This window comes from Cervus canadensis, chromosome 9 (genome assembly GCF_019320065.1).
Source record: "Cervus canadensis isolate Bull #8, Minnesota chromosome 9, ASM1932006v1, whole genome shotgun sequence".
Lineage (NCBI taxonomy): Eukaryota > Metazoa > Chordata > Mammalia > Artiodactyla > Cervidae > Cervus > Cervus canadensis.
In genome coordinates, this window is record NC_057394.1 from 20,297,550 (window position 1) to 20,319,831 (window position 22,282).

Below are 22,282 nucleotides of genomic sequence, written 5' to 3' on the forward strand. Positions count from 1 at the left end.
ATTTTGGGATTTATATCCTGCTTTTACAATAGGAACTGAGTAACAGAGGCCACAATGATGGCTTTAACACTTAAGTATAAGCTCAAACATTAAATGCACATATTTGTAGATTACCTGCTTAACTTGGGAACATACATTAGCAGACACTGGAAATTCTTTTCCACGCTTGGGATAGGCACGAAAGGATTAAATTTTTAATAATATAATATGAATAATTAAAAAGACTATCTCTATTTGTTTATTGTGTTCAGAGCAAGAGAAAATATTAAGATTACTTGCTTCTTAACTCTTAGTTGCTTTATTTTCAGGATTGTGTGCTCAGTAGCTAAATCATGTCTGATTCTTTGCAACCCAATGTATGTAACCCACCAAGGCTCCTCTGTCCATAGCATTTTCTAGGCAAGAACACTGCTGCTGCTGCTAAGTCGCTTCAGTCGTGTCCAACTCTGTGCGACCCCATAGATGGCAGCCCACCAGGCTCCCCCGTCCCCGGGATTCTCCAGGCAAGAACACCGCAGTGGGTTGCTATTGCCTTCTCCAGGAATTATCAGGATAGATAATGCAAAATGTTAACTTTGATTTAAAAATCTGGGGGATGAATAGATTAGCACATTTTCTCAGTAATATGGCAGAGAATAATTTGGTGATGGGGTGAAACACTGTTTGTGTGTACCTTGAAGTGAAGTGAAAGTCGCTCAGTCGTGTCCAACTCTTTGCAACCCCATGGACTATAAAGTCCATGGAATTCTCCAGGCCAGAATATCAACGTGGGTAGCCTTTTCCTTCTGCAAGGGATCTTCCCAACCCAGGGATCAAACCCAGGTCTCCCACATTGGAGGCGAATTCTTTACCAGCAGAGCCACAAGGGAAGCCCTGTATGGACCTTAAAAGCCCATCATGATTTTCAGTACGGACATGCTGAAATGTTATCTGCTTTTGATACCAGCTCTTACTGGGGTTTTCCTGGTGTTACTTGTGGAAAAGAATCTGCCTGCAAATGCAGGAGACTCAAGAGACAGGAGTTCGATCCCTGGGTCAGGAAGATCCTCTGGAGGAGGAAATAGTAATCCACTCCAGTATTCTTGCCTGGAGAATCCCGTGGACAGAGGAGCCTGACGGGCTGTAGTCCATGGGGTCGCATAGAGTTGGACACAGCTGAGCGATTGAGCACACACACTCTTATATAATAGTCCGTACTTGACAACTAAGTAAGTTGTAACATTTTCAATTCTAAAGAAAGAAACTGTAGCTACTCCACCCCAAAGAGCAAATTAGAAAGCAAAAGACTACTTGTAAGACTATAGAAAGCAAAAGTCACTATTTGGAATCACAACCAGAAAGGGGTTTCATGATTTCCTTTTGTGGGCAGGGGGAGGATTTTGTAGGAACCAAGAGGGAGGGACTGAAACATTAGGCAGAAAAAGAGGAGGATAAACTATAAGTCAAGCTTAAAATGAGTGAAAATGTCAGACAATTTAGACAATTTAAGCTAAGCATCTCCTTCTTTATATGGAATCTCCTCCCCTTTTCATGATTACCTGCACATCTGCATGAAAACAGACTCCATTTTTCAATATTTTTCTGGCTCCTGTGGCTTAGACGCTACCTGAACCCTTAATCCTCTCTTTGTGAAATAAATCCAGTCACTGTGGAAATCACTCCAATGCACTGACAGAAGATTACAGCTTCATGTGAGCAATATGCAACCAGGAATACTTAGCAACTCAAAGTCTGTAACAAAGGCCTAAGAGAAAGCAACATGGAGTAGTGAAATCCCAGCTATTAGAGCACTATTATTATAACTGATGAAAGCTGAAATTTGGTATGTGATTTCTTCAATAGTTCTTCCTAAAATTAATTCTGTGGGTAACATCAAATTACCATAAGATATTTATTTAGAGGCAGAGCATAACTATTACAATATACCTCTTGTGATAAAGGACCGTACCTTGTCTATCCCCTGACATGGATAGGAATTCTCTCCTACTCTTAAGAGGTGAGATCTTGGGCCAAGGAAGAAAATAACATTGACTCTACAGAATCGTTGAGTTAAAATGAACATGTAATTCAATAGTTTGTATTAAGCACCCAGCTCTGCCCCTGGAACATAAAGAGGACTGACAGGGACCATTACTATTTGTGGAATACTATGGTCATTTACCATGCCACCCACTTAATTGTCCATTCTTCCAAAAGGTACTCTATTATTTAAGTTTGTTTCCATTTGCCAGTTCAGGCATCAGATGGAACGACGCCTCATTATTCACAGATTTTGTGAATTTACCTAATTGCTAAAATATAGCTGTAGCCTCAAAAGCAATACTCATGGCAGGTTTACCATCATCTGTGGATGTGAGCTGAGCGGGGATAAATTTCAGCCCCCTGAGCGCATCTTCTGAATTGAGATCGAATGAGGCGATGATCTGCCTTCCTGTTGTAAGCAGCTCTCATCTATAACAAGGGTCCTTTCCAAATCCGTTCAGTGCCATGTTTTTTGCATCTTTGGTTATTATTGGTGATTTCACTGTTTTAAAGGTAGTGCTGAAGTGCCGTCTAGTGGTCCTAAGTGCGAGAAAACAGTTGATGGGCCATTCTGAGAAAATACTTGTGTGAGATCAGTTTCCTTCAGGCAAGAGTTTGAGGTGCTGAGGTCAGTGTTAACGAATCAGTGATAGACGGCATTCAGAAAAAGGAAGAGGACATTCTCGGCTCCATATGTATGCAAGGCTGTTCTAGAAAGGGCTAGAGTAACAGCAATAGTGGAGACAGATGCTGTCTTCAAATAGAAATGTACATAAAACAAGGTTATTTACTGAACAGCTGACAAAAATGTTGTGACCAGAGGCTCACAGATACCCAATCCTCTATTTCTCTTAGGAGCAGTGAATGGCTTAATAGTCACTAATTCAATGTTGGTGGTGACTTTATATCACAGGAGTATCATCCATAATGAGAAGTGACTCTATGTAAAATCTTCAAAGTAAGGTCCATCTACCAATTCAAATCTATAGCGCATGAAGTTGTCAGATACAAACACAAGACAGCCAGTCAAAGTATGTCCTGTTCAATATCTGGAATCCAAACTGAATCCCAACTTATAAGGGCAAAAGCAACTCTTAAGCTGTATATTTAAATAACAATTGCCCTTGCTTTTACCACTTTCTATATCTTCAATTTTTAACACAATAGAACTTTAAAGTTAAAAGTATCATTTTTTCAGATTGAGCATTTTCTCTTTCCTTTCCAAAATTCTGCAGTTCCTTGATGATACATCTTTTCATTTTTATTTTGTTTATATTTTAAAGAGTAAGTAAAATTAAAAGTTTTGTAACTTGGGTTTCCTTGAAAATTCCACCTGCCAAAAATGCAAATAAGAAACTTCCTTCCCTGGAAAACACTGTATTCAAAAGATAATCTAAAGGGTTAATCCTGTTTCTCAAAAATTAGGAGTGATTCTATACCATTTCTCCTATTATCTTAACAGTGAAAGTGTCACCATTGTCTCCCAAAAATGTAACAACTGTTCTATAACTGGTTATATTTTAAAATATGATACATAACACATAGTCATTGAACTTATTAGTATTCGATTTGCCAATTCTGATAGCGATGTGAGCTTGTATCACTTGCTTTAGCACTCAAGCCCTAAAATTCTTAGACCCTTCTTTCATCAGGAAGATTTTTTCACAAGATTCCATTGCTATAGTCTCCAGAATTAGGGTGTGATATTAATATATACACAAAGGAATAAGCAGCTATAACAGGCATTACCATTATTTACCAATATCCATTTGGCCTCTACTTCCTGGCACATGGGAGGTTATTCGCCCATCTCTATTAAATTAAATATCCCCATGTGACAATGCAATCAGAGTGGAAGTGATGGGTGCCATTTCTGGATGGAAGCATTTAATTGTTGGTGCTCAAATCTATAGCCCGCTCGTTCCCTGCCATAGTGACTGCAAAGCCACGAGCTCTTACAGGGAGGTCATAAGATGGAACTGGCCTGGGACGCTGAGCCAGAACAGGGAGGTGTGCTCTCCAAGAGCAGGGTCAGTGAACTCTGATCCAGGGCAAAAATCCCTCTTGCAGCATATTTTCATATGGCTCATTAGCTAAAAATGATTTCCACATTTTGAAATGCAAAATATGACAATGGCTCTTACTCATTCAATAAAAATAATTACTCAGTTTTGCCCCTTGGTCAAATGTTTAAAATATTGACTCAATGGCCCTTCACAGAGAACCCCTGCCCTAAAGAGGCACCCAGACCCTCAGCATCCCTTGTGTGAGCAACAAACAAACTTGTGTGTAACAACAGAGATTTGGGTCCTTTGGTTCTTTGTCATAGCTGCTATAGGGACTTGAGTTCCAGTCCAGCAATGATAACTTTCTCTGAGATTAGGTTGTCCCCTGGTCAAATGGGTGCATATTAAAAGAGATAAAATACATGAATATGTAACTAGAAACAATAAATGAGCTACCATGCTGAGGCCATGCTGAAGTGAAGTCAAACAATATTTTGATTATGAAAATGTCTTCTACCTGCTAGGCAACTTTGCCCCATCCACAATGAGTGTGTCTGCAAATGTTTAAACTCTTCTCTTGAAGTGTTGCTTCTTAATTTTTCTGCCACATCTTTCAGTTTAATATTTGGTAGGCACTGTATCAGTGCTGTAGTCCAACACACACATTTCCAAATGGATAAGGTCATGCAAAATTTAAAATAAAAGCAAAGAACTGCTCATTTTTCATGTCAACTTTGACAGTTTAAAAATTCAGAGGAGACTTCACATAAAAATTTTGCAAACAGTTTCCATCTTATAAATAATCCTATGGGACCTCAAGCCCTGATTCCTTCAGGGAAGGAATTTCCCGCACTACTCCTGGTTCTCTGCCTTATTTAAGATGAGAGATTTTCCATTGTGTATAGTTCGTAGCGTTGATTATTCCTTAGGGAGCTATTTCTCTTGAGAGGAGTCTGCATCAAATTACTGCCCAGAAGTCTGGGATGTATGTATTTCAGAAACTACCCTCTATGACTGGAAAAGCCAACTCCAATTATTTTTACATTTTCAGGTTTAGCAGTACTCTCTAATTAAACAACATACCCATCACAGAAAGCAATGTAAAGTGGATTTCATTGTATTTCTAATAATTCACTGAACACAGGCAGAAAATTGAGAAATATGCAGAATGAAGTCTTCACTTAAGAAAAGGACTTTGGCATCTCAAATAGCATAGAAAATGTACAAAAACTAACGGGAGGTTCTCATTAATAGGAGAACGCATCACAGTCTCGAGTGAGGTAATCGCCATTCTCAGGTGTCATTTCTAACACATCTGCAAGGATTAGTTCCTTGGGTGTGACATTTTGTAGGAGGCTTTCCTGTGGGAGGGGATTGGGCAACCATATTAGGAGAAACCAGCCAAAATGCTATTGCAAACTTAATGTTCTTACTGCTTGTTTTCTATTTTTAAACTTAACACTTCCTATGCTCTTTTGAAAGTGATTATATGGAACCCTTTCACCATGCAGGAACGAGATTTTCATTATGGAAAAATGATGTTTAAACAGAGCTGTTTAAAAACTTTAAAAAATATTTCCAGCATGCATTGGCTAATTTACATTTTATTCCAAATAAAACATATGAGTTAACATTGGGGATGAGCTCTGAGGATGCAAAATAGATATATGCCCATGGAATATTAAGTAATATGCAATTATTTTTTATAGTTTGGTTGCTTTTCATGTAGAAACGAGTTTTCTCACTACCTCACAGAAGTACAAATTGAAATATTCTCCCTGCTGGTCCTGGTGAAATTGGCTGCCCTTGACTTTCTTCAAATGCTCCCTTATCCCAAGGTATGAAGCTCTGAGTCTATTCACTGACCACAAGCTTTACTTTCTTTCTCCAAACTTAGTGTTCTATATTCTTGTTCTCATCCAGGTTCTTTCGAATCCTAGCCCCCACCATCGGATCAATCACTGAGTCTCTTAACTCCTTTCCAGCTAGTTCCTGATGTCCTCATTACTTATGAGGCAGGAAAGTCAGGCAGGGGAGCCCTAGGCCACCCTCCTCACATATAGGCATTAGGCAGAAGGCAAGGCCACCTCCTTGTTTTGACACATAGAGGAATGGCATCTAGAAGAGAAACGTGGTAGCATCTGAGCAAGAAACTCTGAGCATAAAACATGGAGCATGTGCAGTAAAAATGCACAGGTTGCTGATGATGGCCCTGTAGGACTGTCCATGTGTGGTGCTCGACTAGTAAGGGAAAATGTCAGGGAAAACAGCTCTTAAAACCTATGGAAAGCGACTTCAGAAGACAAATCAGTGCTCAGGACCAGAAACTGATGCAACAGAGGGCAATCGGGCCACACCTCAACCCTCCCCTCGGTGAATATTCCACCCCACTCAGAAAGACTGTTGTACAATATTGTAAAGAAACTATACCTAAAAAAAAAAAAAAAAAAAAAAAAACCCACAAACCTCCACCCATTCAAAGGACTAAAAATAAGATAAAAAGGGGGATCGACAACCTTATTGAGTGCTCCTCACTGTCAAGTACTCCGGCACTCTTCTTCTCTGAGTGTGTACATTTTACTTCTGCCCTAAATACACTGCTCCTTTGTACTCTTTGCTAGTCAGCCTGTGGGCGTGTGTGTGTGTGTGTGTGTGTGTGGGTGGGTGGGTGGGTGTGGGTGGATGGGTGGGTGTAGGTGCAGGTGTGGGTGTGCGCGCCTTTGTGTTTTGTGTTCCTGGCCCAAATTCTTTTAGCTGAGTTGAACAAGAGCTTGGACTGTTTGCTAAAGCTTCTCTAGTATCAATGATACCAAATACCAGCCCAGAATGGCTTGCATCTTCTGTCTTGTGGGCTTGCCAAAGAATTCCAAGATGTAAGAGGATGTAACATCAAGAAAAGAAGAGAGAATAACAAGCACAAAGAACTCTGAGCTTGAATTTCATAGACAGTCCACGGGGTCTAGCCAAAAAGCTAGGCCCTAGAGTCACTTATGCTACTAAAAGTCAGAAATCTGCATGTTATTCTACCCAGTATCTACCTTCCTAAGGCCATTTCCTGAAAGTATCAAGATTGTCCTTGAGGTGCTGACTCATTCCCCCTTCCTGCCCCCAGGAGAAGCTCACTCCATCCCCAGCCAAAGGCTTAATGTTAAATCCTGTTGCCTACTACTTGACTGACTTTGATCCAAGAGGGCAGGCACCCTAACTCACCCTGCCTTGGCACAGGTCCAGAAGCCAGGACATCAGTCCTTTCTCATTAAATGAATACAAATACGGAAGATGGAAACTCCTATGGCAGCCAAGGCCAACCTATGACTTTACCACAATAAGAACTTTTAGTTTAGTTTGGAGCTCTGATAAAATAACAATTCTGTAAAAAAATAAATAAATAAAATTTTTAATTGTGACATTGTTACATACTGTACCTGCCTCTGCCATTGAAATGAGAGAGAGTCTAGAGAGAGAATAAAAACTTAAGGATTGTGGCCAGCATCACGTTAACTTTTGTCTCCTTATATTTAATGTATTTGAAGATCCATAAAACAAATGCTGAATGAATAAATACATGAATGAATAAAAAACAAAATGAAACACAGGTCTTTATACATAGATATTTAAATTGTGCATGCTTGCTAAGTCCCTTCAGTCATTCCAACTCTTGCAAACCCATGGACGGTAGTCCATTGGGCTCCTCTGTACATGGGACTCTCCCAGCAAGAATACTGGAGTGGGTAGCCATGCCCTCCTTCAGGGGATCTCCCCAGCCCAGGGATTGAACCCCCATTTCCTGCACTCCTGCACTGCAAGCAGATTCTTTACTGCTGGGTCACCAGGGAAGCTCACGCATTTAAATCATCTGCCCTAAATTCTAATATTGTTTTTAGAATGCTGAGAAATAATCCAGCTTAAAAAAAACAAAAAACAAAAAAAAAAAACACATTTTCAGGGAGAAAAAAAAAAAGGCTGTGATCAAGTTTTTGAGGTGTAGGCTCTTACTGGCAAGGAATTCAAAGCAATGAACAGATCAAGGCCACAAAGAATGTGGCGTGTACATTTCTACAAGTAAAAGGGAAAATAAAACACTTAAAAATGCATCCTCAAGTGTTTGTAGGTATATCCAAGAAACCAAAAGTGGTTCACCCTTGATTTAAAGGGCAACCACATTATGGTACTTAAGAGGGAGCACCCTGAGAGCTCTAGAGGATGAGAAAGCAGCCAGAGTGACTAGAAGAAAAGAAACACAAGCTGAGCAAGTCACAGCAAGCCCAGCGCTGGGCATCATTTGATCAGCAACTGCACAGGCTGAACAGAACAAGGACAAACTGTCAAATGTAGAAAACCATGGCAGCCAGCAGATAGGATTCATGGTTTAGGAGGTGTCGAGCTCTCCTAAAGCCACAGCCAACTAGGGCAACTGGCCTCAGCTTTTCACCAACCCAAGGAAGCAACAGTGATATAGAAAAAGGTGACACCCTTCTTTCCAGTGCGGTCTATCCCAACATATCTAAGAACATTGTTTAGCCTGACCATCAACCTTCAATTCACTTTATTCAGGACAGACTTGGACTTGAACTAGATCCAGCATTCCCTATGGATCACCCTGTCTCTCTGGGACACTGAAGAGATTTCTGCAATGACCTTTGGTTCACCCATTTGTCATGATCATCATTACTGGCTCTCTGGCTCAGGGAATGCCAAGCTCAAATTAAGTTCATATGAGACTTGTTCTGCAGAGATGCTGGTTCTGTGACCCAACAATTTTCACTTGAAAAATTTAAGGACCTGATATGTTATCAATTGCCCTTCAGCCTCTAACTGTGTCAACATTATGTTCCTTAACATAAAAGTTTCATTTTAGTCTTTTATTTTCTGTGTTAAATGGCCATACATCTCTGTTAACTGACCAGGATTACACAGCATATGGAATGCCAGACCTTCTCTCTTTGAAATACAATTTCCTTCTGGCTTTTTGCCCAAAAGCAGTTAAGTAGTATTAGCTCCCCAGGCAGACCTCATCGTCTTTGAGTTAAATACAGTAAGAAGTGCTGATGCTTCTATTTCACTAATATCTTTGCTCCATAATCCTTTATTTTATGACCTGCCCCTGGCTGTTCCCTGAGCTAAGAATTTGCTGTTCATAAAGCGGGGTGACAAGTCTCATCACATAATGATAAAGAAAACGGTGTAACTTTAGCTGGCACGGGAGCAATCAGAGCACAATATGAATGTAGATGCTCTAGGCTACTATCTGATCCAATGTGAAAAGTGAAATATTACCCTTTCATCCAACATGAGAAAAACCTAGATTTTTGTTGTTTTAATCTTTTACTCATAAAAGAGACAAAGACAGAATCAACCACAGAGAGTCATGTTCGAACAGCATGATGGCATCAGGGTCAACCTTTCCTGAGCCTTTAGAGCCTTTCTTGGATTAACACACCGAAAGCACATTGAAAGGAAATTCAGTTTGGATTGGTGTTAATCATTCGCAAATTGCTGAGCAATGTTCAAATCAAAAAGAAAAAAAAAAAAAGATAATTCTAACTTTTTCTTCCTAATAAATTCCATCTTTTATTTATCATATTTCACACAAACTGCTTATATAATAAGTCCTCAGTGCCAGGCACACTTCTAAGTGTTTTAAACTGTTACCTCATTCAGTCTTCATAAGGACAGAGAGTGGGTTCTAAATGGTCAGCAAGTTTTACAGATGAAGAAGCTGAGGCACAGAGAAGTTAAGTAAGTTGCCCAAGGTCACAGAGTTCGTAAGCGGCAGAGCCAGACAGTCTGTCTCCAAAGTATGTGTACTCTCCCACCATAAGAGGCTGTCTTTCTCTATGAAGAAGTGTTTAATATAAAACCCAGCACTTAAAACCTTGAATTGGCATTAGTTAAACCTTGTTAAGCCAGAATACTACTAGACCAACTTCAAAACATGGATGTAGAAAAAATAATATGTATTTATACTTCTTATTTTGAAATATCCTTCTCAATAAGATAAAGTGGAAAAGACAGATTGTCCATCTTTGTCTCTAAATCTTCAATAAATGAAACAGGTTCAATATTTAAATTTAATTTAAATTAAAATTTGATTCAGATAAGCTTCTTAAATGACTACTGTTGTGTCCCCTGGTACATAATAATTTCACATCTTACTGTCTGTTTCTAGAAAATAGAGAAAGAAATGCATCTGATTTTTAAATGCCTCTCCTACTTTTCTTTGGATGACACCATTGTGTTTAAATACAAATGATGTGGTAAAAGCAAAGAAACAAAAAAAGGTTTGAACAGGGAAGGTAAATGATCAGTGTAAACCGTCTTAAACCAAGAACTTTGTTTTCCCTCAACTTCCCATCTCCTCTATACCCCTGTGCCCTCCAAAACTGGTAGTAACCCCATGTTTCCTGTCTCTACTCTTCTCTAGTCTCAAGAACTCTTCCACACTTAAATTGGGGTGCCCTGCAACTGACACCTTCAATTTTTAATCATCTCCTCTCTTTTATCCTCTCTATTGCCTTTCCCCTTTAAACTAATTAAGGGCTTCTTAAATGTGTGCCTTGGGACGATAACGCAAGAATATTAATAAATTCGTAATAACAAAATATTACCAGCAGGCCTATACTAAGTGTCTTGCATAATCACCTCCTTCATCCCTCATAACAGCACTTCCAGGTTAGGTGGGGGTGATGGTCAAGATATTTAACACCAATTACAGTGGCCACTGGCCATAAACAAGGAGTAGAGCTGGAAGTGTGCAAACTGCCAAGGATCAAACTCCTGGTAAGTGTAGATTATATTTATTTAAGGTGACTCAGCTCAGCAAGTTTAAGTACCCATGGCAACCCGTCAGCCATGCCATTACGGAGATAAATAACCAATAGGCTTATAACCACTCTCCGGATAACCACTTTGTTTTTCCTGTCGGGTGACAGTATTCAGTTAATTACATGAGATAGTCAACACTTTATCATAAATAGGCTTTGCCCAACTTTAGGCTAAAAGAAGAGTTCTGAGATATTTAAGGTGGGCTAGGGTAAGCTATGAGGAGAAGGCAATGGCACCCCACTCCAGTCCTCTTGCCTGGAAAATCCCATGGACGGAGGAGCCTGGGGGCTGCAGTCTATAGAGTTGCTACGAGTCAGACACGACTGAGCGACTTCACTTTCACATTTCACTTTCATGCATTGGAGAAGGAAATGGCAATCCACTCCAGTGTTCCTGCCTGGAGAATCCCAGGGACGGGGGAGCCTGGTGGGCTGCCGTCTATGGGGTCGCACAGAGTTGGACACGACTGAAGTGACTTAGCAGCAGCAGCAGCAGCAGGGTAAGCTACGACATCTGGTAGGTTAGATGTATTAAATGCATTTTTGACTTAAGATGTTTTCAGCTTACTGTGGGTTTATTTATTACTATGGGTTTACTATGGGACATAATCCCATGCTAAGTCAAGAAAGACCTGTATTTCAAAACCACAGCTGGGAAAGTATGATTTTAGAAACACAGGCAAGTTTCTCAAACAATTTCCTGGACCCCTCCAAAACTAAAAGTTGGATGCTAAGTCTCTTTTCCTTCTAATCTAATATCATTTTGTTTTTTATTTTGTTTTGGGTTGGGTTTGTATGACAATTTTGTTTTATAAGAAAGTGATTTCCCAGCCATTAATTTGGCTTATGAATCAGGGAAACTAATATATAAGTCAATTCTTAATTAAATTCATGGCTTAAAAATATAGATTACATTTGATTCGATTCATATAAATTTCACTGTGTTATCTGCTAGGATCTTCCATGAATAGATTTTTCAAATTAATTGTAGTAGAATGTAGGAGAATATGACCAATTACTTAGCATCTTACATTTGTGAATTAAATATTTTAAAACCACACTCTCATGGGGCAATCAAACAAGGAAAAGGAATAAAAGGCATTTAGATGGAGAGGAAGAAATAAAGATAACTCTATTTGCAGATGTATGATCTTATACATTGAAAATCCTAAGTAATGCATTAAAAAAGAGCACTAAAAATGAGGAAGGTTGCAGACATACAAAAAACACTGATATTTCTGCACATGTAATGAACAATTTGAAAATGAAATAAAAGAAACAGTTCCTTTTACAAAAAACCTCAAAAAGAATAAAATACTTAGGGTTAAATGTAACAAAAGAAGTATAACACATTTACACTGAAAATTACAAAACACTATTGAAAGAAATTAAAGGAAACCTAAATAAATGGGAAAGATATTTCATGACCATGAATGATAAGACTTTATATTAAGATGCATTCCTCCCCAAATTAATCTATGGATTCAATCCAATAGGTATGAAAATCCCAGCTGCACTGAGAATGGGCAAGCTGATTCTAAAATTCATAGAGAAATGTAAGGGAACCTAAATAACTGAAATAACCTTGAAAAAGAAGGACACAGTTGGAGGATTCACATTTTGCAATTTCAAGTCTTATTACAAAACTACAGTAATCAAGTAATCAAGATAACTTGGTATTGGCCTAAGCACAAGAATAGAAAAGAATGGAACTGAATTGAGAATCCATAAATAAATCCTTATATTTATGGCAAATTGACTTTTTACAAGGGTGCCAAGACCATCCAATGGGGAAAAGGCAGTTTTTCAAAAAACTGTGCTAGCAAAACTGGATATCCAGATACAAAAGAATGAAGCTGGCCTCTTGCCTCACACAGTATATAAAATGTATCTCAAATCATATAGCTATAAGAGTTGAGACATAAATTTAAGGAATAAAAATATAAAAATCTTTGAAGAAAATAAGAGTAGATATTCATGATTCTAGATTAGGTAATAATTTCTTAAATATAACTCCAAAAGTACAAGTGACAAAAGAAAAATAAATCAAAGACTCCATCAAAATTTTAAAATTTTGTACACAAAAGAACATCACCCAGAAAGCAAGCAAACAACCGACAGAAAAGGAAAAAAAAAATATTGCAAACCATATTTCTCTTTAGGGGGCTTGCATCTAAAGTATATAAATATAGGGTTATCGTTACCATCTTTTTAAATTCCATATATATGCGTTAGTATACTGTATTGATGTTTATCTTTCTGGCTTACTTCACTCTGTATAATGTCTCAGAATAGCATTGAAACAAGTATACTATCAAGGGTGAAACAGATCACCAGCCCAGGTTGGATTCATGAGACAAGTGCTCAGGGCTGGTGCACTGGGAAAATCCAGAGGGATGGGATGGGGAGTGAGGCGGGAGGGGGGATCGGAATGGGGAACACATGTAAATCCATGGCTGATTCATGTCAATGTATGGCAAAAACTACTACAATACTGTAAAGTAATTAGCCTCCAACTAATAAAAATAAATGAAAAAAATAATAAAGATTCATACTGAAATATTAAAAAAATAAAATAAAATAAAGTATATAAATAACTCTCACACCTCAAAAATGAAAAAGAAAATCTCCTAATTAAAAAATGGTCAAAGGATAGGAATATATATTTCTCCAAAAAATATATACAAATGGTCAGTAAGCACATGAAAAGATATTCAACAACATTAACCATCAGAGAAATGAAAGTCAAAACTGTAATTCAGTACTACTTTATAACCACTTTCCTGGTGGCTCAGATGGTAAAGAATCTGCCTGCAATGAAAGAGACATGAGTTCAATTCCTGGGTGGGAAGATCCCCTGGAGAAGGGAATGGCAATCCACTTCAGTATTCTTGCCTGGGAAATCCCATGGACATAGGAGTCTGGTGGGCCACGGTCCATGAGGTTGCAGAGTTGGACAGAACTGAGCAACTAACATTTTCACTTTGTAACCACTAGGATGACTATCTTCAAAAGGACAAATAATAACAAGTATCGGCAAAGATATGGAAAATTGGAACACTTATACACTGCTGATGGAAACGAAATGGCACAGTGACTTCGGGAAAGAGTCTGGCAGTTTCTCAAATGGTTAAACATAGAGTTCCCATATGACCCAACAATGTCACTCTTAAATGTATATTTCACACAAAAACTTGTAAAGGAGTGTTTATGCCAGCTTTATTCATAATAGGCAAAGAGTAGAGACAACCCAAATGTCTATCAATAGATGAACAGAGAAGCAAATTAAGTAACCATGCACTGGAATATTATTCAGCAATAAAAAGGAATAAAATTCATACATGTGCAGCAGCATGCATGAACCTCAAACATATTACACCAAGTAAAAGAAAAACAGCATTTAGATGAAGTGAATTTAGATCACAGAGAAAGAAAACATATCAGTGGCAGACAGGTGCTGAGGGAGAGGGCAATGGGAGTGATTGCCAGTGGGTATGGGGCTTCTTATTTTTTTAATTTTTATTGAATTATAGCTGATTTACAATGTTAGTTTCAGGTGTATAGTAAAGTGAATCACTTACACACATACAGATATATAATCTTTTTTGGACACTTTACCCATATAGGTCACTACAGAGTCCAGTTCCCTGTGCTATACAGTAGGTCCTTATTAGTTATCTATTTTATATACAGCAGTGTGTATACATTAACCTCAATCTTGTAATTTATCCTCCCCCTCCCCTGCTTTACTCCCTGGTAACCATAAATTTGTTTTCTACATCTGCAACTCTATTTCTGTTTTGTAGATAAGTTCATTTGTGCCCTTCTTTTAGATTCCACATGTAAGTGATTTCATATGATATTTATTTTGTCTGAGTTACTTCACTCAGTATGACAAAATCTAAGGTCAACCCATGTTGCTGCATATGGCATTATTTCATTTGTTTCTATCGCTAATACTATCCCATTGTATGTACGTGTCACATCTTCCTTATCCATTCCTCTAGGTTGTTCCCACGTCCTGGCTATTGTGACTAGTGCTGCAATGAACACTGCTGTACATATACCTTTTGGAATTACAGTTTTCTCTCAATACATGCCCAGGAGTGGGGCTTCATTTGAAGGTAGTGAAAATGTTCTAGAAGTATGTGAACATTTGTTGATCACATGGTGATCAATGGACAACTTTGTGAATATAATAAAAAAAAACTTAAAACCATAGAAACATATACTTTCAAATGGTTGAACTTATTGTATGTAAATGATATACAATAAAGCTGTTATTTTTTTAAACCACATGTTCTTGCCCTGTACCTATTTTTTAAACTCCTCAGTGTAATATATCAATAGCTTGACAGCAAAAAGTAATCATTGTGTTGCAAAACCCTAGTTTAGAGTATCCAGTTTACATTTAAGTAACATTAGCCACTAAGAACAGACAAGATTATCAAGATAAAAAGGATCATTATATTTAATTAAATATTTCAAAACTATACCCTGAAAGTATATGTAAAGTAATCACCATGATGTCTTTCCATGTTGCATTGAGAGTAACACTGAGGAAATAAATGCCCTCTAAATCTACTGTATATATTATAATTTAAAATGTTAATTAGTTTTCATCTAAGCATTAATGTTCCTTAGAGAGAAAGTGACAAAAGCCACAGGTGGAAATGAAAGAAATACTGCTTATCAGAAATGAGGGAAAATGTCTATGTTGCCAAAGTAACCAAACTGTCTCATAAGAAATGTATGATTTGACATTCACTTATCAATATTTCTAAAATGTAACTCTTATCTTGCTTTTGTTGTAAATTTCATTTCCTAGTAATGACTTCACAGATCCCCTCCCCCACCTTTATATACACGTCTCATTTATTTCTGTTTCCAGAATGAATTAAACCAGAGAAATTTGGCTCAGGCTGCTTCTCTCACTCTCCATGGGAAATAAATCATTGTTTTCATCCAGAATATAACACAATATGATAATTGAACACTCAATTTTCAGTCTTCCACCTGAACCCTCTCTTATAAGGATCCCCAAACCACAGAATTGCTGAAGGCAAAGGATCCTAAAGGTATGTAGCTCAGAGCTCAAAGCAGATGATTAATAAATATGTATTAAATGAAATCCTCTATGTTTTAGCACTAATCATCTCTCCTCAGTCTCACAGTGAAGCAATGGTTTAAATTCCAGCAACCAGGAACTCACTGCCTCCTGAGATTCTATGTCCCACTGTGACCTGCTTAAACTGTTAGAAAGTCCTTTGCCTATGGGTATTTAACTTCTCAGATCCTACCCGTGTCTTTTGTGGCCACACACAATCCTGCTGTTAGGCTTTCCCTGTAAATAATTAGGTTTATCTTGTCTGATATGACTTAGTACAGCTTTGTGCTTGTGTGTTTCTTTCCAAGCTCAAAACTCTGCCCTTCTTCCTACTAGCAATGGTCAATCTTAGTTCACCAATCAAGTCTGAGCAGACAATTTTTAGATCCTGGGGCTTGAATCCTTTTTTGGAACTATGCACTGGGTACCAAAGTCACATCTTTTCAATTTATGACAGTTCTTGACTTATAATACCATCCCACTCTCTTTCCAAGCAGGTGTTCTCCTTTTAAACAAACTGTAGCTTTATTCAGGCTGCAAGGTCTATCCTTCAAAGTCTAGATGTCAGTTGGGTCAACTAGCCTCTAGGCAAATAATTCTTAACAGTGCCCTCATTCAAATAGCTTAAGCTCCAATCCTGCGAGGAAAAATTTCCCTTTCTGATTTTATCTACACAGCCAGCTATAGAACTTTTTTATATCCCCCTCTATCTTAAAAGGTCCAACATACCTAGGATTTAGTAGACTTGGGAAGAATTTCCCAAGTTATTTGTCTTTCAAAGCAAAAGTAGAACATGTGGAGGCTTTCAATTTTGATAGGTTTCATCAAGTTTGCCTCCATAGCTCAAGAACACTTCGTGAAGACATTCCATGTTCTGACTGGCCATGCCATACTGATGTAACACACTTCCCTATATTTTTCTAGCAGCATCTTCCTTACATTTCTATCAAACCCCCCTACCATCATGTCCCTTGATACCAGTAATAGGTAATTCCACTCTGAAACTCTCCTTAATGTCTTGTAGATCCAGAAGATTCAGATAAACACTTCGAAGGAGTGAGAATTATTCTGAATAACTGGGTCTCGCCTAAAGAATTTATTCAATCATAATTGTTTTAAGATTTGTTCAGTAACTATACTCATGTCAGTGCAATCCGGACAAAATGATTCACCCTATTCTATCTCTGATTTGTAAATGGGGATCTCAGGGCATCATCTATTAAAAACGTCCTCTTGAGAATATTTTATTCTTTCCTGGTGGCTCAGATGGTAAAGAATTTGCCTGCAATGTAGGAGACCGGGTTTGATCCCTGGGTTTGGAAGGTACCCTGGAGAAGGGAATGACAACCCGCTCCTTCTCCTGGAAGTATTCTTGCCTGGAGAATTTCATGGACAGGGGAGCCTGGATAGTTACATTCCACAGGGTGGCAAAGAATCAGACACGACTGAGTAAATAACGCTTTCTTTTTCCAGCACACTTTGCATGTTAAACTCCATATTACAACTAAAAGGAAGAACTAAAGAATAAATGCCTTCATGGCCTGGGTCATGTTTTATTGACTTTTATTACTGGAGACCAGAACAAAGCCAAAAATCACAGATTTAAAATCAGTCTATGCCTCAAACATATTTAAAGTTTGGGTCTATAATTGCTAAGCTATACTTTCTCTAAGAAGTGAAATAGTCTCTGGGCCAGGCCTAATCATTTCCAATGGCCAGCACATAATAAACTGCCCCCAAATATTAAATACATGAGCTCTAACTCTTCTGAAAGTCTCCATCTCAAAACCTGTAATAAGAAAAGCACGCACATATACATAGACTATCAAAGTGTCTTTACATATCTTATATATTAATAATTCTAAACAAGCTGCTCATATACAGTAGCATGTTAAGATTAAAAGGCTTCATACATTTTTTCTCATATTAAAAAGAACACCTGCTGTTCAGACTGTACTTACTCTCTGCATAAGAAACAAATAGTTAAGAATGAAGTAATTAAAGGAACTCTCGAAATCTCAGCACCCTTGGAGAAAAAGAGTTCTACACAAAAAATAAGTCAGATTTTACGTGCACTTCTATTCCCAGCTTAATAAATGAGAATTGCCCTGAAAAGGGTACAGACTCTCACTCCTATAAATTACATGCTCATTTCCAAATGATTATATCTTGTTTTTAAAAGTAAATAATTTCCTTGTGCATAGTTTGCGTATGATAGTTGAGTTCACTGGGTTTTGACGTTTCTGTAATAAGCTTTAGAAACGTACTAACCTAGCCATGCTCTTTTGCTTTCTTCGGAAGCATGAAAACTTGTTTAAACATCATAAACATATGTCATTATCAGCCAAAACCAGAGTGTAACTGTAAGATAAAAATTTCAGGGCTGCAGGCCCGTCCCTGCGGAGCCGCTGGTCCGGCGGGCAGGGATGTGACCGCAGTCCCAAAAAAAAAAAAAAAAAATTTCAGAGTAATGGTCTAGTTTGTGAATGTGGTACTAAACACTCACCAAAGAGACAGAGATCTTTACTTTTCCTGGTAAAGGAAAAACTAGTTAACACGCTTTAAGAATTAAAATAATTAGAACTTTAAATTAATCAAAACTGTCTAATTCTGTGAGTGTACAAAAACTTTGGGGTTTCTTGTCAAAGAAGATTAAACTAATATTTTTAAATCTGAGATGCTCTAAAGCACCATTTTTGTTTTTCTAAAATAAAAAGCTTTTTTTTTTTAAATGCAAGTAATGTTAAATATGAAACCATTTGGGGATGGGTCACAGATTCCAGAAAAATATAGCTAGTGGGGAGAAAAAGTGAGATGTTATTCATCAAAATTTTGCTCAGAATATCTAGATGTATCTAGATGTGGTTCTTACAGATACACTACAATAAAGAACATTGATTTCAGTTCATTTAGAAAGCCAAGTGGATTGTAAATTATGTTAATGTGAAAATCTGTAGGTTAAATTTTTTTCCTGTATTAGTAGGGTCTCCTGCATTGTACACTTCTGAATCACCAGAGAAGCCCTTTTTATGTACAAAACTTGTTTAATTTTGGAAAATTGGTTTGAAGGACACAATGTGATAAAGGCAGGCACTAATCAACATGCTTTGACAAATTATTTCTATTTTCAACATGATAAAGTTATACAGTGTAGAGGTGAAGATAGCTTGAAAAAGCACTTCAGGAATCAACACTTGGATATCAAAGACTTTATCCACCACAATAACTCAAGTATATTGTAGCTAAAATCTACGGATGGCTTTTATATGAACTGGGTTTCCTTCTGAACTGATGTAGCACACAGAAGGCTAAAGTGCTGGATAATTACTTTAATGAACTTGCTCAACTGTCCACTGCATGTTGTCACCTTAGGTATTAACATCCCAATGAATGGGCTTCCCTGGTGGCTCAGAAAGCAATGAATCCACCTGCAACGCAGGAGACCTGGGTTCAGTCCCTGGGTTTGGAAGACCCCCTGGAGAAGGGACTGGCTACCAACTCCAGTATTCTTGCCTGGAGAATTCCATGGACAGAGGAGCCTGGCGGGTTACACTCCTTAGGGTCTCAGTCACACATGACTGAGTAACTAACACTTAGCAATGGGTGAATGAATGCACGTGAGGAGAAACCAAAGACAGGAGCATTCTTTTTAAGACCAACGCCTATATCTGTATTGTTTAGTTGTTCATACACATCAAAGGAAAAACAAATCATATTCATTTCTATCCCAAAAATCCATGGAGTTTAAGTGTTCTGAGGGACACTCTTTCAACATTTATTTTCCTAAGACATCAATGATTTAGAATATATAGTTGATATATGATAATGTTCAAGGTGGCAAAATTCACATCACTATTCCTGTTCGGTTGGATTTCACAATAAAACATGGAGAAACCCATTAATCTGACAAAATCTGCCAGGTGACTAACCCATACAGTTTAACAGTACTCATATATATTTAAGAGGACGTGAACAAGGGAATGGTCCCTTGTAAAAAAGAATCCAGTCATTCTCAAAAGTATAACAAAATAATCCTTCTAGACTATCTTATTAGCAACATCATGAATTATACAACAGAAATGCTTGTTCAAATTGTTTTTTTTTTCTGATAAGAAACACTGCATTTTAAAAAGCAACCTCTATTTTAATATTTAATACCTCAGCATATCCAGATCTCCAAAACTAGCAAGCTATTTAAGAAAGAAGTGCACTTCTTGTAATGTTAAAAGCATTTCTGGCATTTTATATTATCTGCTTTTTAATGACTGTATTTTCCTAGCATTAAAAATGAATTAATCTCTTTCTTCCTAAGTACTCTGTTGAACACGGTAAAAGAAACAGTTCAACAGGTTACTTTCCCTAGTAAAAGTCATATAGATCGTTGCCTCTTTTTGCATATTTGGTTTGAAAGCAAAACATCTAAATGTGCAACCAACTCAAAGCTCATCACCTTTCATAGGGCATTGCAGATACAAGGTTTTCTTATTTCCCACTGAATCATACTGACTCATAGGTAGAGTACTGAAAAGCATATGAAACATAATTAAGGTACTGTTTATACAACTTCATTCAGCAGAAAAGTTGGAGTTTTACTCCACAGTCTTATAAAAATTTACTTTAAGTAAACTAATATTAATAATTTGGAGTAGTCTATAAGAAATGCAAACAACTGCCACGTTAATTTTCCAATGCTCTCAGTTATGTACGACTCTTTCGGAGTGGGTAGCCTTTCCTTTCTCCAGAGGATCTTCCCAACCCAGGGATCAAACCCAGGTCTCCCACATTGCAGGTGGATTCTTTACCAGCTGAGCCACCAGGGAAGCCCAAGATTGCTGGATTGGGTAGCCTATCCCTTCTCCAGGGGATCTTCTTGACCCAGGAATCGAGCTGGGGTCTCCTGCATTGCAGGCGATTCTTTACCAACTGAGCTATCAGGAAAGCCCTTTTCCAATGCTACGTTAGATTTATTAAGTAAAGATGTTAATGCTTTTGTATACTGACATGTCTCAATCATCATAGTCTTTGATATAGATTAATTTAAATCACACTGACTGCACAATAGCATCTTGATGAGAGATTGTTTAAAGAATGCAGTAAATATAGTCTGAAGACCCAGAGGGATCGGGTAGAGAGGGAGGTGGGAGGGGGGATCGGGATGGGGAATACATGTAAATCCATGGCTGATTCATGTCAATGTATGACAAAAACCACTACAATATTGTAAAGTAATTAGCCTCCAACTAATAAAAATAAGTGAAAAAAAAAAAAAAGATACCAAAAAAAAAAGAATGCAGTAAAAAATTCCAGACCAGGGTAAGAAGGAAGTATACAGCTACCACCATGCCTCTCACTGGATGCAACTGGGCAGGAAAGCAAGGAGCAGTTCTCCGAGGACTCTGAAAAGTAAACAGTTTCAGGCAGAGTGGAGGAGACCAAGATTAGAAATACCACCAACCCAACGGTGAGTTTGCCATTGCTTTTCCTTCTGGGATACCCTGGCCTGAAGTCAACACACTGGCAGTGGGTATCGAGAGCAGTCAGAAAGAGTTCCAGGAGAAGCCCTCTAGTTTGGCCCAAGGATCTGAAAGGGATACTCTAAACAGAGAGAGTGCAAGAACATTCCATTTACCCCCATCCTTCACACTTCACTTCATTCGAGGGTAACCAGTCATGACAGCCACAGACAGCAGCAATGGGGCTTTGTAGGAGCCAAAACTCTGAGGGAGGGTAACTGTCTTCTTCATTTGATGCAACTGGCTTTACAGGAGGGCAGGGCCAATCTGTGTTCATTCCTCTCCCTCTTAAAAGTGGGCCCTGATGCAGGACCAGTTGGGAGAGTTCATGGCAATGGAGATAACTATAGACTCATCACTCTGGATGGAGGAAAGACAAGTGTCAGCTGACGGGAAAATTCTGGGGAAATAATGGAAAGCAAAGAGTTCAGGAAACTGATCTCATAGAGTTCTTTTATAAACACCTGAGCTCACCTCCAACTATGCAGATGTAGATTTGATCCTATTCAGCATGACCAAAACTTTCAGAGCTGAATAAACGAACAGTTCACCACACAAGTCTCAAGCTAGCTGATAGGTGGTACACACATTGGACAGATGCAAATAACAATGAAATGACTCTAAAACTGAGCTGATATTGGAACTACCATAACCCACTAAGAGTAGGTTCAAAACATCTCCTAAACCTAAACCAACTTAATGTACCATGGGAAAAAAAAAAGTCAATACTCTCTAAAGAATTTAAACAAAGATTCAGGGCTTCATGTAATATTCAAAATATCCAGGATAGAAGCCAAAATTACTCAGTAC

General features: G+C 38.1%; 1 protein-coding gene across 1 annotated transcript in view; it reads right to left on the reverse strand.

The window, feature by feature from the left end:
• GPC6 (glypican 6) overlaps positions 1–22,282 on the reverse strand; it is a 1,184,501-nt gene that overhangs the window by 937,958 nt on the left and 224,261 nt on the right. The window lies entirely within an intron of this gene.